Here is a 10360-nt window from a genome sequence, read left to right as displayed (position 1 = left end):
CGCAGACTTTTTTGAGAAATGGAAACAAACCTGCTGTAGGTCATGGAATATTCCTTTCTTTCTAAAATTGACTGGATTGACTGGGGGTGGGAAAGAGACGAGCACTGGTAGCCAGTGCCTGGCACCTGCTGGCCCTGTTGGAATTTTATATTGCAAGTCAAGGCTCTGTGAAATGGCAGAATCCATACAAAAGCTCTGGTAGCTAGCACGTTGCCACCGGAAGCTCTGGAAGCCCTAGGTCTGCAAGAGGCCGGACGAGAAGTTTGGGGGGGCTGGGGCAGGGAGTGCAGGATTTGGTTAAAATGGCTCTGTGCTTCTGCCCTTGACCACTAGGGGGCAGCTGGCTTCTTTCCCAGCATCTTCACGGGGAGGGCGAGTAGGAGCCAGCCTTAGAGCACAGTCTCTCTGCCCCCCACACCAGGGTTCTCTCTCCAGGTTCCGCCTGGGGTCACTGCCAGGAATCTGAGGGCGATAGGAAGAACATCTGCCCCAGCTTAACATGTGAAAATGACCCTAGCATCACTGATGGGGGGTTGCCTGCCTCTGCCCTTCAAAACAAATAATGCATAAAATGATAATACTGAGGGCTTACCATGTGTGGGGCACCGTTCTAAGCACTGTCCCTCAGTCATCGCTTTTCATCTACCCCAATCTTGGAGAATAATTGCCAGTCTCAGTCCCATTTTACAGATCGGGAAACTGAAGCTCAGAGAGGTTGAGTAACTCATCCAAGGCCACACAGCGAATCAGCATCCAAGGCAGGATTCCAACTCAAATGGTCTGACTCCAGCCCCTGCCCTCAGCCCCTGCGTGCTTTCTGCCTGGACACAGGTTTGTTGTGATTCTTGCTGTTTTCCACGCTCGGGCTCCTGATTTCGTCCGGACTCTGATGTACATGCTCAGAGTGGGGCTTGGGCCTGGGTGTTTTTTGAAAGTTCCCCATATGGTTAGAATGAGCACTCAGGGTTGCAAGATGCTTTCTCAGGGATGAGGCTGGTTGGCAGCATTTCTACACTGCAGGAGGCGGGCCTGAGAGGAGGGTGTCCAGAGGCTGAGGCCCCAGAACCTACCTGCTCCTTGAGACGCTCCCTCTTCCTCGCTCCCTGGGGACCAGGTGTCATTCCTGGAGCAGAAGCCAACCTGTTACTCTTGCCCCACTGAAGCAGCCACCTGGTGTGCCTTGGCCTCCAGGCTCTCACCTCAGCCACTGTCACCGGCCACCATATGGGCCTAGTGGGCCCCACTCCTGGCCACCTGTCTTTGATATAACATTTGTACACGATTTGCATTTGTAGCCTCGCCCTTCTCGTTGCCTAGCGTGGTGGTTCTCACTCCCAGCTGCGCCTGGAAACCACCCCTGAATGCCTCACCCCACCCCCAGCTGTTCTGATTTAACAGATCATGGCGGGACTCAATCATGGGTAGTTTGTCCAAGCTCCTAGGTGACTCGAATGTGCGGCCAGGCTGAGGACACTGAACTAGATGACACCTAAGGTCATTTCTGCAGACTTCACGGCACTGAGAGCTCGCCTGGGCCCCCAGTCGGCTCTGCCAGCCACTAGCCACGTGACCTCGGGCAAGCCAGTCCACTCTCGGGGCCGTGGGCTCCTCATCGGGAAGATAGAAGTAATAGTAATACCCACCTTATAGAGTTTCATGAAGATTGAATGAGAAAATGCACGTAACACCCTTGGCACGGTGCCTGGCACAGTGTAAGCGCTCAGTAAACGCTCATTTTAACGGTCCTGAGCTGAGAGATGGTGTCTCTCAGAGCCCAGAAATGGTGCACAGAGCTGGTTAGACGCACACAGCCCCGTCTGTTCAAAGCCCCTAGGTGGAGAGCCCCGGGGTCGCAGTTCGAGAAACACAGCGAATGCCAACTGGCTTTCCAGCCTCCTGGCTTCCTCCCCAAAGAGGCGGTGACGTAGCCCCAAGCCCTCTCCGGCTGCCGGAGGACAGCAGTTTCTCAAGTCAGCATTTGGAGCGGCTCCCAGCCTCTCCAGCCAGTTTAACACTCACCCCCCGCCCCCCACCAGCCAGAAGTCGCAGGACATTTGCCCGCTCTGGCAGAGGTCTCGCTTTGGGAGACAGGCAGCAGACGTTGTGATCCACAGCAGAGGAGCCGCTACAGTCACACCCATGTTCTTTCTGTCGGTGGGGATCTTTTTCTCCCTGAGACCGGCTCCCATGGACGGCTGGCAGCCTGTTGAGTCAGGCGCTGGCTGCAGGTCAGCAGGTTGGTAGGGCCCGCCCTGCCATACCAGTGTGCTTGGGCCCATCCCTTTGCCTCTCGAGGTCCCCATTTTCATTCTTATTCTCCTGCGAAAGCTTTTTGTTAAAAAAAATAAAACTAGCAGGCGCCCCCTTCGCCCGCCCTTCCTGCCTTCCAGCTCATTTGGACCAGCTCCTTGGCTGTGTCTTAGCACTTACTGTGTGCCAGTCTCAATCATCAGCTTACGTGAGGAAGGCGAGGCCCAGAGAGGTTAAGCAGCGTGCCTACAGTATGCTTTCATCTCCAGTGCCCAGGCCATAGTCACATTTCCTCCCAGTTGTTCCCCAAATGTCCAAAATCCTGTCCAGGACCACACATCTGGCTGTTATATCCAGATGTGCCTCAGTTTCGTCGCATGAAAAATGCCAGGCAGTGTGCTAAACCCCGCAGGCATTGTCACATTTAATTCCCACAGCGACTCTGCGGTGTCTGTAGGACAGGACCACGGTGCCTTATCTGAAACCCTGGGACCAGATGTGATTTGGAATTCAGAATTTTGCAGCTTTAGGGATAGACACCCTATGTTCCAGCCTTTGTGGCATCTGGGGCAGCGCCACTCCAGACTGCAGCGACGGGTGTGAAGGGTAAAGGTCACACATAGTGTGTCAGCCCGTGTTGCATCTGCCGACAAGTGAGTTTTGGTGCCAAGCTTCTGGGTTTCAAAGTGTCTTGGACCGTGGGCCTGAATGGCCTTCCCATTTTGCAGAGGAGCAGACAGATGCTCCCTGAGAGAGTTCAGTGACTCACCCAAGGCCACAGATCTAAGCGGGTGAAGCCCAGGCTTGAACCCCATCTGTCAGACTGGACACGACATCCCTCACTGCAGGGTCTGACCAGGGCCCATCTTTGGCCACCAGGGTGAGAGGGCTGGGGTGTCAGTACAGACGGAGGGTGAGGGGCGCTGGGCTCCAGCTGGTAAGTCAAACTGGAGTCCTCTACCGTATTTGTTTCTTTCCCACGGTAAAGCTTGTAATGTGACAAATGCGACCGCAGGAAATGGCCCAGTCCACCTGCTGGGCCCTCTTGAGGGGTCTGCTTCTTCCTGAAGACTGGGGGCAGAAGTGAGGGGCCATAGCGTGAGGGAGAGGGAAGGGGCCTCCCTCTCCTCCTGGGCCGCCCCTCCTCCCTCCAAGGCAGCGGGAAGGGGTGGGGAGGCCGAACGCATCCATTCTCACCACCCTCATGGGCTAACGGGGAGGCCACCTAACTGCACACGTAGGGGAAGAGACGGGGGAGTTGGGCCTCTTTCGCAGGCTGCTGTGCCAAAACCCCCCACCCCCGCACAGAAGATGAGCTGGGTCTGTTCTCACTGTTTTAGATCTGATAAGGAAAACATCCATTTCAATGCATTTACATAATGCATTGGCTGAGGCTGAGGTGTCCCCCATGAATGCTGATGGGGGCGCACCGAGGCTTTCCTGGGATGCACCTGGCCTCCCCCCGGGCATCCTCCCTGCCCGGAGAGAAAGGGGTTGCCCTCCTCCCCACGACTGCCAAGGGCTGTAGGCAGATCCTGGCCCCTGAGCTCATGGACAATATTCATTCAGCAGATATTAAATCGGCACCTATGCATGCCAGGGACTGGGCTGGGCCCTGGGGAAGCTAGGTGACTGATGGAGCTGCTCCTACCCTTGTAGGCCTGACGGCCTGTGGCTCTGGATGCTCTCATGATCATTCTCTCTACCTGTACCCACAGCAAGCCTGTGAGGAAAGTGTGGCGAGCCCCATTTTACAGATGAAGAAACTGAGGCCCAGAGGGAGTCCCTGCTCCAAGCCACAAAGTCAACAGGTGCAGGAGCTAAGCCCTGAGATGGGTCTCTAGACGCCAGTACAGTGCTCTTCCTAAGATGCTCTGGCTGTGAAGAGGAAACCAAAAGGCAGCTTGCTGTGTGACCTTAGGCAAGTCTCTTGCCCTCTCTGGACCTTGGTTGCCCCATCCATAGAAACCACGGGGCCCATTCACCGTGCCAGGAGCTTGCCCTTGTGCCCTCGTTTCATCTTCCCAGTGATTCCTATTTTGTGGTCTCTGAGGTCAGACAGGTCTGGCCTTGTTCTGTGGCCTGATCACCTCCAGCTGTGGGGCTTGGGGTGGCCACATCACCTCCCTGAGCATCAGGTTCCTCGTCTGTAAAGTGGGAATACTAGGTAACAATGCACATCAAACACTTAGCCTGGAGCCTGGTATGTGGAGTGAGTGTCCAATAAGCAGGAGCTCTTGTTATTATCAGAGATGGGGAAACTGAGGCTCAGAGAGGTGACAGGACAGCTTGGAGGTGGCCGAGCGGGGATTGGAATGCAGCAGTGTCTGACGGCAAAGCCCGGGGCTTCCTCCGTTTTCCTTGCCGGTCGAGGCTGGGTTTTCCCGATGCGACGTCCTGCCTTAGGAGAGAGAAGATTGGATGCTAGTACCTCCCCTGACACCCTTAGGGAGCTTCGACCAGAGCCTGCTTCCAGCAGGGGTGATGTGATAGCGCACAGATGCAGGAGTCTTCGTGGCTTTGATGGGGAGCGGGGAGGGGAGGTATGGTGGGACCAGAGTCACGACCCCCCATCTCCCCACCAGCCTCATGTGGTTGAGGAGAGCACTACCCACGAATTGGGAGATTTCTAAAATGCTGTGTGACTTACACTTGAGGCCTTCCCTCTCTGGGCCTTGGTTGATTGTTCCTGAGGATATTATTTTCAGCTCCATGAAAAGTACCCTGGGGTGTTCCACCTGCCCCTTAGCCCTGCTCTGAGGAACCCTACCCACCCAGAAGTCTCACATTCACAAACCTCCAGGGGCCAGCCAGGCGACACAGAAAAGCCAGGCCTGGGGGAGGGTGCAGCACCTCCACCCCCAGCTCCGGACAGGTGTTTCCTTGCGGGGTGGTAGGTCCTCTATCGCCCAACATTTCTATTTAGTTTTTAAGGAGAATTCAGACATCTGGGTTTTGGGGGTAAAATAACCTGGTTTTTAAATGCTGTCAACCAGTTTTTAAAAGCCCCGAATGGTCAAATTAAGCTCTTCTGCAGATGGAAAACCGACAGGGGTTGAGACCTCTTTCAGAACCCATCTCCCTGGGGCTCTGGAGAGTGAGCCGGGGAGCAGGGGCACCACCTGTGGGAGGGCACCCCGCCCCCAGCGGAATCTGATTACCCCCGGCGCCCCAGCCAATGGCAGGCGGCGGGAGGCAGGGGCGGGCCGGGGCGCCAGAGGTTGGGTTGAGAGCGCTTCCCCGTCAGGCACAGATGGTATTTTTTTTTTATCAGTGTCAGCATTGGCTTCTTTCTGCTCTGATGAATAGATTCTAAAGAGGCAGTGACATTATTCGAGATAACAGAGGGAACAGAGAAAGGGTCAGCGACGGAGAGAAAATGGCAGAGCCAGCAGATAAAGGGGAGGCCGGAGGGGGCGGAGTGCCGCGGCTGGGGCGCCCCCCGCCCCACATTACTGCGATGCCCCCCCCCCCCCCACCAAGCCTGGCTTCCTGCAGCGGGGGCTGCGGTGCCTGCCCGGCCCAGGGCAGGGGAGGCCCAGGCAGCTGCGCGCGCGCGCCTGCTCCCTCCCGGCGTCCCGGCCGCCCATTCCGCCTTTTCAATTCGATTCAATTAGGCCTCCCCGCTCGGAAGCTTGTCTCCTCTGATATCCAGTTTAACTGACAGGGGATTAGAGCTGTTTGTATTACACACACACTCTCTCGGGCTGCTAAACCACAGGCAGGGCCCGGGGACCGGGTTATTTATGGAACGTGCATCACTGTTTCTCTCGACCTGCTTCCTTCTGGGGGGAGCTAGGGGACCTGTTGTCTGCTACAGCCCCACGCCTCCCTCACCCCCACTCCAGGCCTGGGCAGTAGAGCAAAAGAGCTCAGGGAGAACTGAATCTCAATCCCAGCTCTGCCACTTGCTGGCTGTATGGCTGCGGGCAAGCCTCAGTTTCTTCATCTGGAAAATGGAGACAGCCAACTCCATCGCCTCCATTAAGGCAGGTGTAGGGACGACCTGCAGGAACAGGTGTAGGGCATTTAACACGGTGCCTGTGCATTCACTTGGCATATCACTCAACAAATATGATTGAGGGACAGCCCTGTGCCAGGCGCTGGTCTGCGTCACTGAGGAAGTAAGGACCCCTGTGCCTGCCTTCAGGAAGCTTACATTCCAGTGCAAGAGTTGGAAAATAAACGTGGACTCCCTCCCGGTGCTACATGGGGAGGACCAGGCAGGTGAGAGTGAGGATGGCGGTGATGGTGATGGAAACGAGTACCACAGCACACCCCCACCCCACCCCACCTGTCTCTTTGTTTTATTTCCAGAGTGCCGTCATTTGCTCTTACATCACCTGTCTCCCTGGTCAATTGCCAGGTCTCTGAGGGCAGGCGCCAAGGCTGTCTTCTCACTGCTGCCCCCTCCCCAGGTTAGCACAGCGCCTGGCGCATGATAAGAGTGAAGAGTGAGTGAGTGAATGAATGGATGGATGGATGGATGGATGAGAAGGTAGGGAGACAGAAAGTGGCCACTCTTGCCTGCGACGTGGCTACCCTGCTCAGCTCAGGAAACCTGGCCATCCCCAAGCCCATCTCTCCAGACCACCTCTCTAAAGGGGTTTTGCTGGGTTTAGGAATGGGTGGGGGTCAGGGTCTTGGTCAGAGGGCAGGGGGCTCTTCCCTTCTTATCCTATTTTCACTCAGAGGGAAAGAAGGGCCTCCACAGACCCTCCCTCTCCCAGCAACCAGGGGCTGGGGAACAAATAGTATTTCTAAAGTCTGGGGGTGGGGAGGAGGAGGAAGTGTCCTCATTGTTGGGGGAGGGGTGATGCTGCCAGCACCCATCTGCACCCTTTCCTCACTCCACTTACCAGACCTGGAGGGGGCCCTGGCCCTAGGGGAGTGCAGGTCTGGACGCTCATAACATTCGGTGCAAGAGAATAACAGCCACCAGTAAATGCACACATTCCCCGTGTCAGTCTTGACACGCAGGACCGAATTATTTCCCACAACGGTTCTCAGTGGTGGGAGTTGTCTCCATTCTCCAGAAGAGGAAACTGAGGCTCAGAGTGGTGGGAGGGCAAACCCAACATCACCCAGCCAGGAAGGAGTGGCACTGGGATGGAACCCAGGACTCTGAGGTTCAATACCTCCTCGTTCATCTAATGTCTGCTGTGTGCCAGGCACCTTCATGTCTCCAGACATCCTGAGAAGTGGGTATTCTGTCCCTCATTTTGCAGAAGGGAAAACCGAAGCTCAGCAGAGAGGTGAAAGGGCTGGCCCTCAGTCTCACAGCCTGTTAGAGGCAGGCAGAGCCAAGTGGAAACACAGGTCTGCCTGACTCCAAATCCACTCTGCAGTCTCTACCCTGCAGTTTGCTCCTCAGCTCAAGTGTCCAGGTTGTTTCAGATTTGTATTAGGCCCTGGGTAGTGAAGGGTCAGATCAATCAACCAGCAGTTGTTGGGTCCCTCAAAAGCTCCTGAAGTATGACACTGTCCCTACAGGTAAGGAAGATGTCATCCAGTTGGGAGGGTGGCATATTAATATGTAAAGAGTTATAAGAACTAAATGACAAACAGAAACTTTGGGCACTCTCACAAGGGCGTGTGTATGATCCACAATTCTGAGGAATTGGTCAGGGAATGTGGCCTTGAAAGATTTTTTAGAGACAGAAGTCCACATGATATGCATTACAATTACAATGAATTGATCATCATTATAATGACAAAAACCGTTAATAATCACTATAATTAGGCCCCATTGCTGTTCCCATTTCACAGATGCGGATGCTGAAGCTCAGAAAGAGAAAGCGACATCCCCAAGGCCGGCCAGCTGGTAAGTGAGACTCAAGCCCAGGTCCTCTGACCCCAAAGCCAGTTTCTCTCCCCCTACCCTGGGCAATCTGAGTGTCACAAGCAGGAAAGTAACTGGCCCAGGTGTAGGTGGCTGAGCTAACATTTGTTCCCAGAGCCAGCTTCTTGGCCAAGGCCTGAGTTTGGCTGGGGCCAAGGGATCAAGTAGACATACTACCTGACCTCGAACAATGTGCTGGGTGCTAGGGTCTCAGGGGTGAATGAGACCCGTCCCTGCCCTCCAGGGCTCACAGGCAGAGCCAGCTAAGCAAAATGACAATGAGAGTAAAGAGCGGCAGGTTCCGAGTTACCATGGAGCCCAGGGAGGCGTGGTACGTGTCCCAGCTAGAGTGTGGGAAGGGAATCAGGGAAGGCTACCTGGAGGAGGAGGTGCCTTTGCAGAATTTTGGCTGAGCTGGGAAGTGAGCGAGGGCATTCTAGGCAGCAAAGGCACTGAGGGGAGCAGTGCTGGAGTAGGTGCAGAGAAGGCACACATGGTTTGGTGTTCAGATGGCACCTGTTGTATGAAGCAGGGTCTGGGCCAACACGAAGCAGGGACCCTGGGGAGCCATGGTGGGTGTTAGACACGGGAGGGCAGGTCACAGTTGTGCTTTGGTGAGTCCTCTGGCTGTGGTGTTACAGAGGCAGGGGGATAAGGGGAGGTGAGAGATGGCAGTGGCTGGAAGGGAGTGGCAGCAACGGGAACAGACAGACTGGAGGTGACAGATGGAAGGATTACCCAGGTGCCCAGAGGGACCTTTCAGTTTTGGAGTCCCACTACACTCCCCCATTCAGGGAGCAAGTCTCCCCTTTTCAGATAGTCTCCTGCCTGGGGTGGGGCCTCTTCGCTACTTCTTTAGTTGGCAAGCAAGCCCCTCGTATTAGCGTCCAAGGGCTGCTGGAACACAGTACCACACACTGAGAGGCTGAAAACAACAGAACTTTCTTGTCTCACAGTTCTGGGGGCCAGATGTCTGAAATCAAGATGTCAGCAGGGCCCTGCTCCCTCTGAGACCCTAGGTGGAATCCTTCCCCGCCTCTTCCCTAACTTCTGGTGGTGGCCGGCAATCCTTGGCATTCCTGGGCTCGCAGCTGCCTCCCTCCCATCTCTGCTTCTGTCGTCACGTGGCCATCTCCTCTCTGTCTCTGTCTTCACACGACATTTCCTCTTCTTATAAGGGCAGTAGTCACATTGGATTCGGGCCCACCCTCGTGACCCCATCTTAACTTGATGACACCTGCAAAGATCCCATTTGCAAATAAGGTCATGTTCACAGGTAGCACGGGTTAGGCCCTCACCATCTCTTTTGCAGGGGATGCAACTGAAATCATAACACTCTTCAGAGCAGGGGTTTTCCTGGTTCGTTTCTGCATCTGCGGTCCCTGGCACAGAGCCTGGTGTATGTCAGAGCTCAGAGGGAGTCGTGGGATGAACAAATGAGCGGACTGAGTCCGGGCGTCCAGCCTCTCCTCCGTGGCTGACCCAAGCTCCTCTTGCGACTGCAGCCACCCCAGCCCGAATGGCATCCAGGCCAGGCAGGTCTCGGGGGCGGCCTCTCCCGCGGGTTGTTCTCCAAAAGAAGTGCTGTGGATGTCAGCAGATGCCTATCACTTTCCTTCCCCAGCAGAGTCTCAGCTGTCAGAGGAAGTGAAATAGTCATTGCCTATCCTTGCGTTTGAGATTTTATTGACAGTTTCATTGTCACCCAAAAAAACCTCCTTTTCTCCAGTGGCATTTTCATCAGGAGAGCCTGGGGGCAAGAGGGGAGGCAGGGCTGGTTCCTGAAAACTGGTTTTGGCAGGCAGTGAGCACGGTTCCTCCCGCCTGGGGTCAGTTGGGGTAGAAGCCGCCTGCCACCAGCCTTGTCTCCAGCCCTGCTCAGCACCCCCCTCCAGGGGACAAGAGGGAATGAGAGGTAGGAGAGGAAGGCACCCCGAGGGGCCCTGGAAATAGCCACGGTGGCCAGATGGGGCAGCCCAGACCCCACAGGGGGTCCTCACATCTTTCTCCAGCCCTCCACGGTGGGCATTCGGTGGCATCAGGGGGCTGGGTGAGAGCACGGGCTGTGCGATCAGGCCCACCGGGGTGCAGTTCTCAGCTCGGTGATGCACCTCAGGGCAAGTCCTTAACCCTGCGGAGCCTCAACGGCCCCATCTGTCCAATGGGGTAGTAACTCGTAGCTCCAGTGGCCGAGGTTCCATCTGAGCCAAGCACCCATTATCCTATTCAGTTCTCCCCAGAACCCAGAGAGCTGGTGCCGTCAGGATC

Source organism: Grampus griseus (assembly GCF_964374135.1).
Source record: "Grampus griseus genome assembly, chromosome: 12".
Taxonomy (NCBI): domain Eukaryota; kingdom Metazoa; phylum Chordata; class Mammalia; order Artiodactyla; family Delphinidae; genus Grampus; species Grampus griseus.
Note: the sequence above shows the minus strand (reverse complement) of the source record.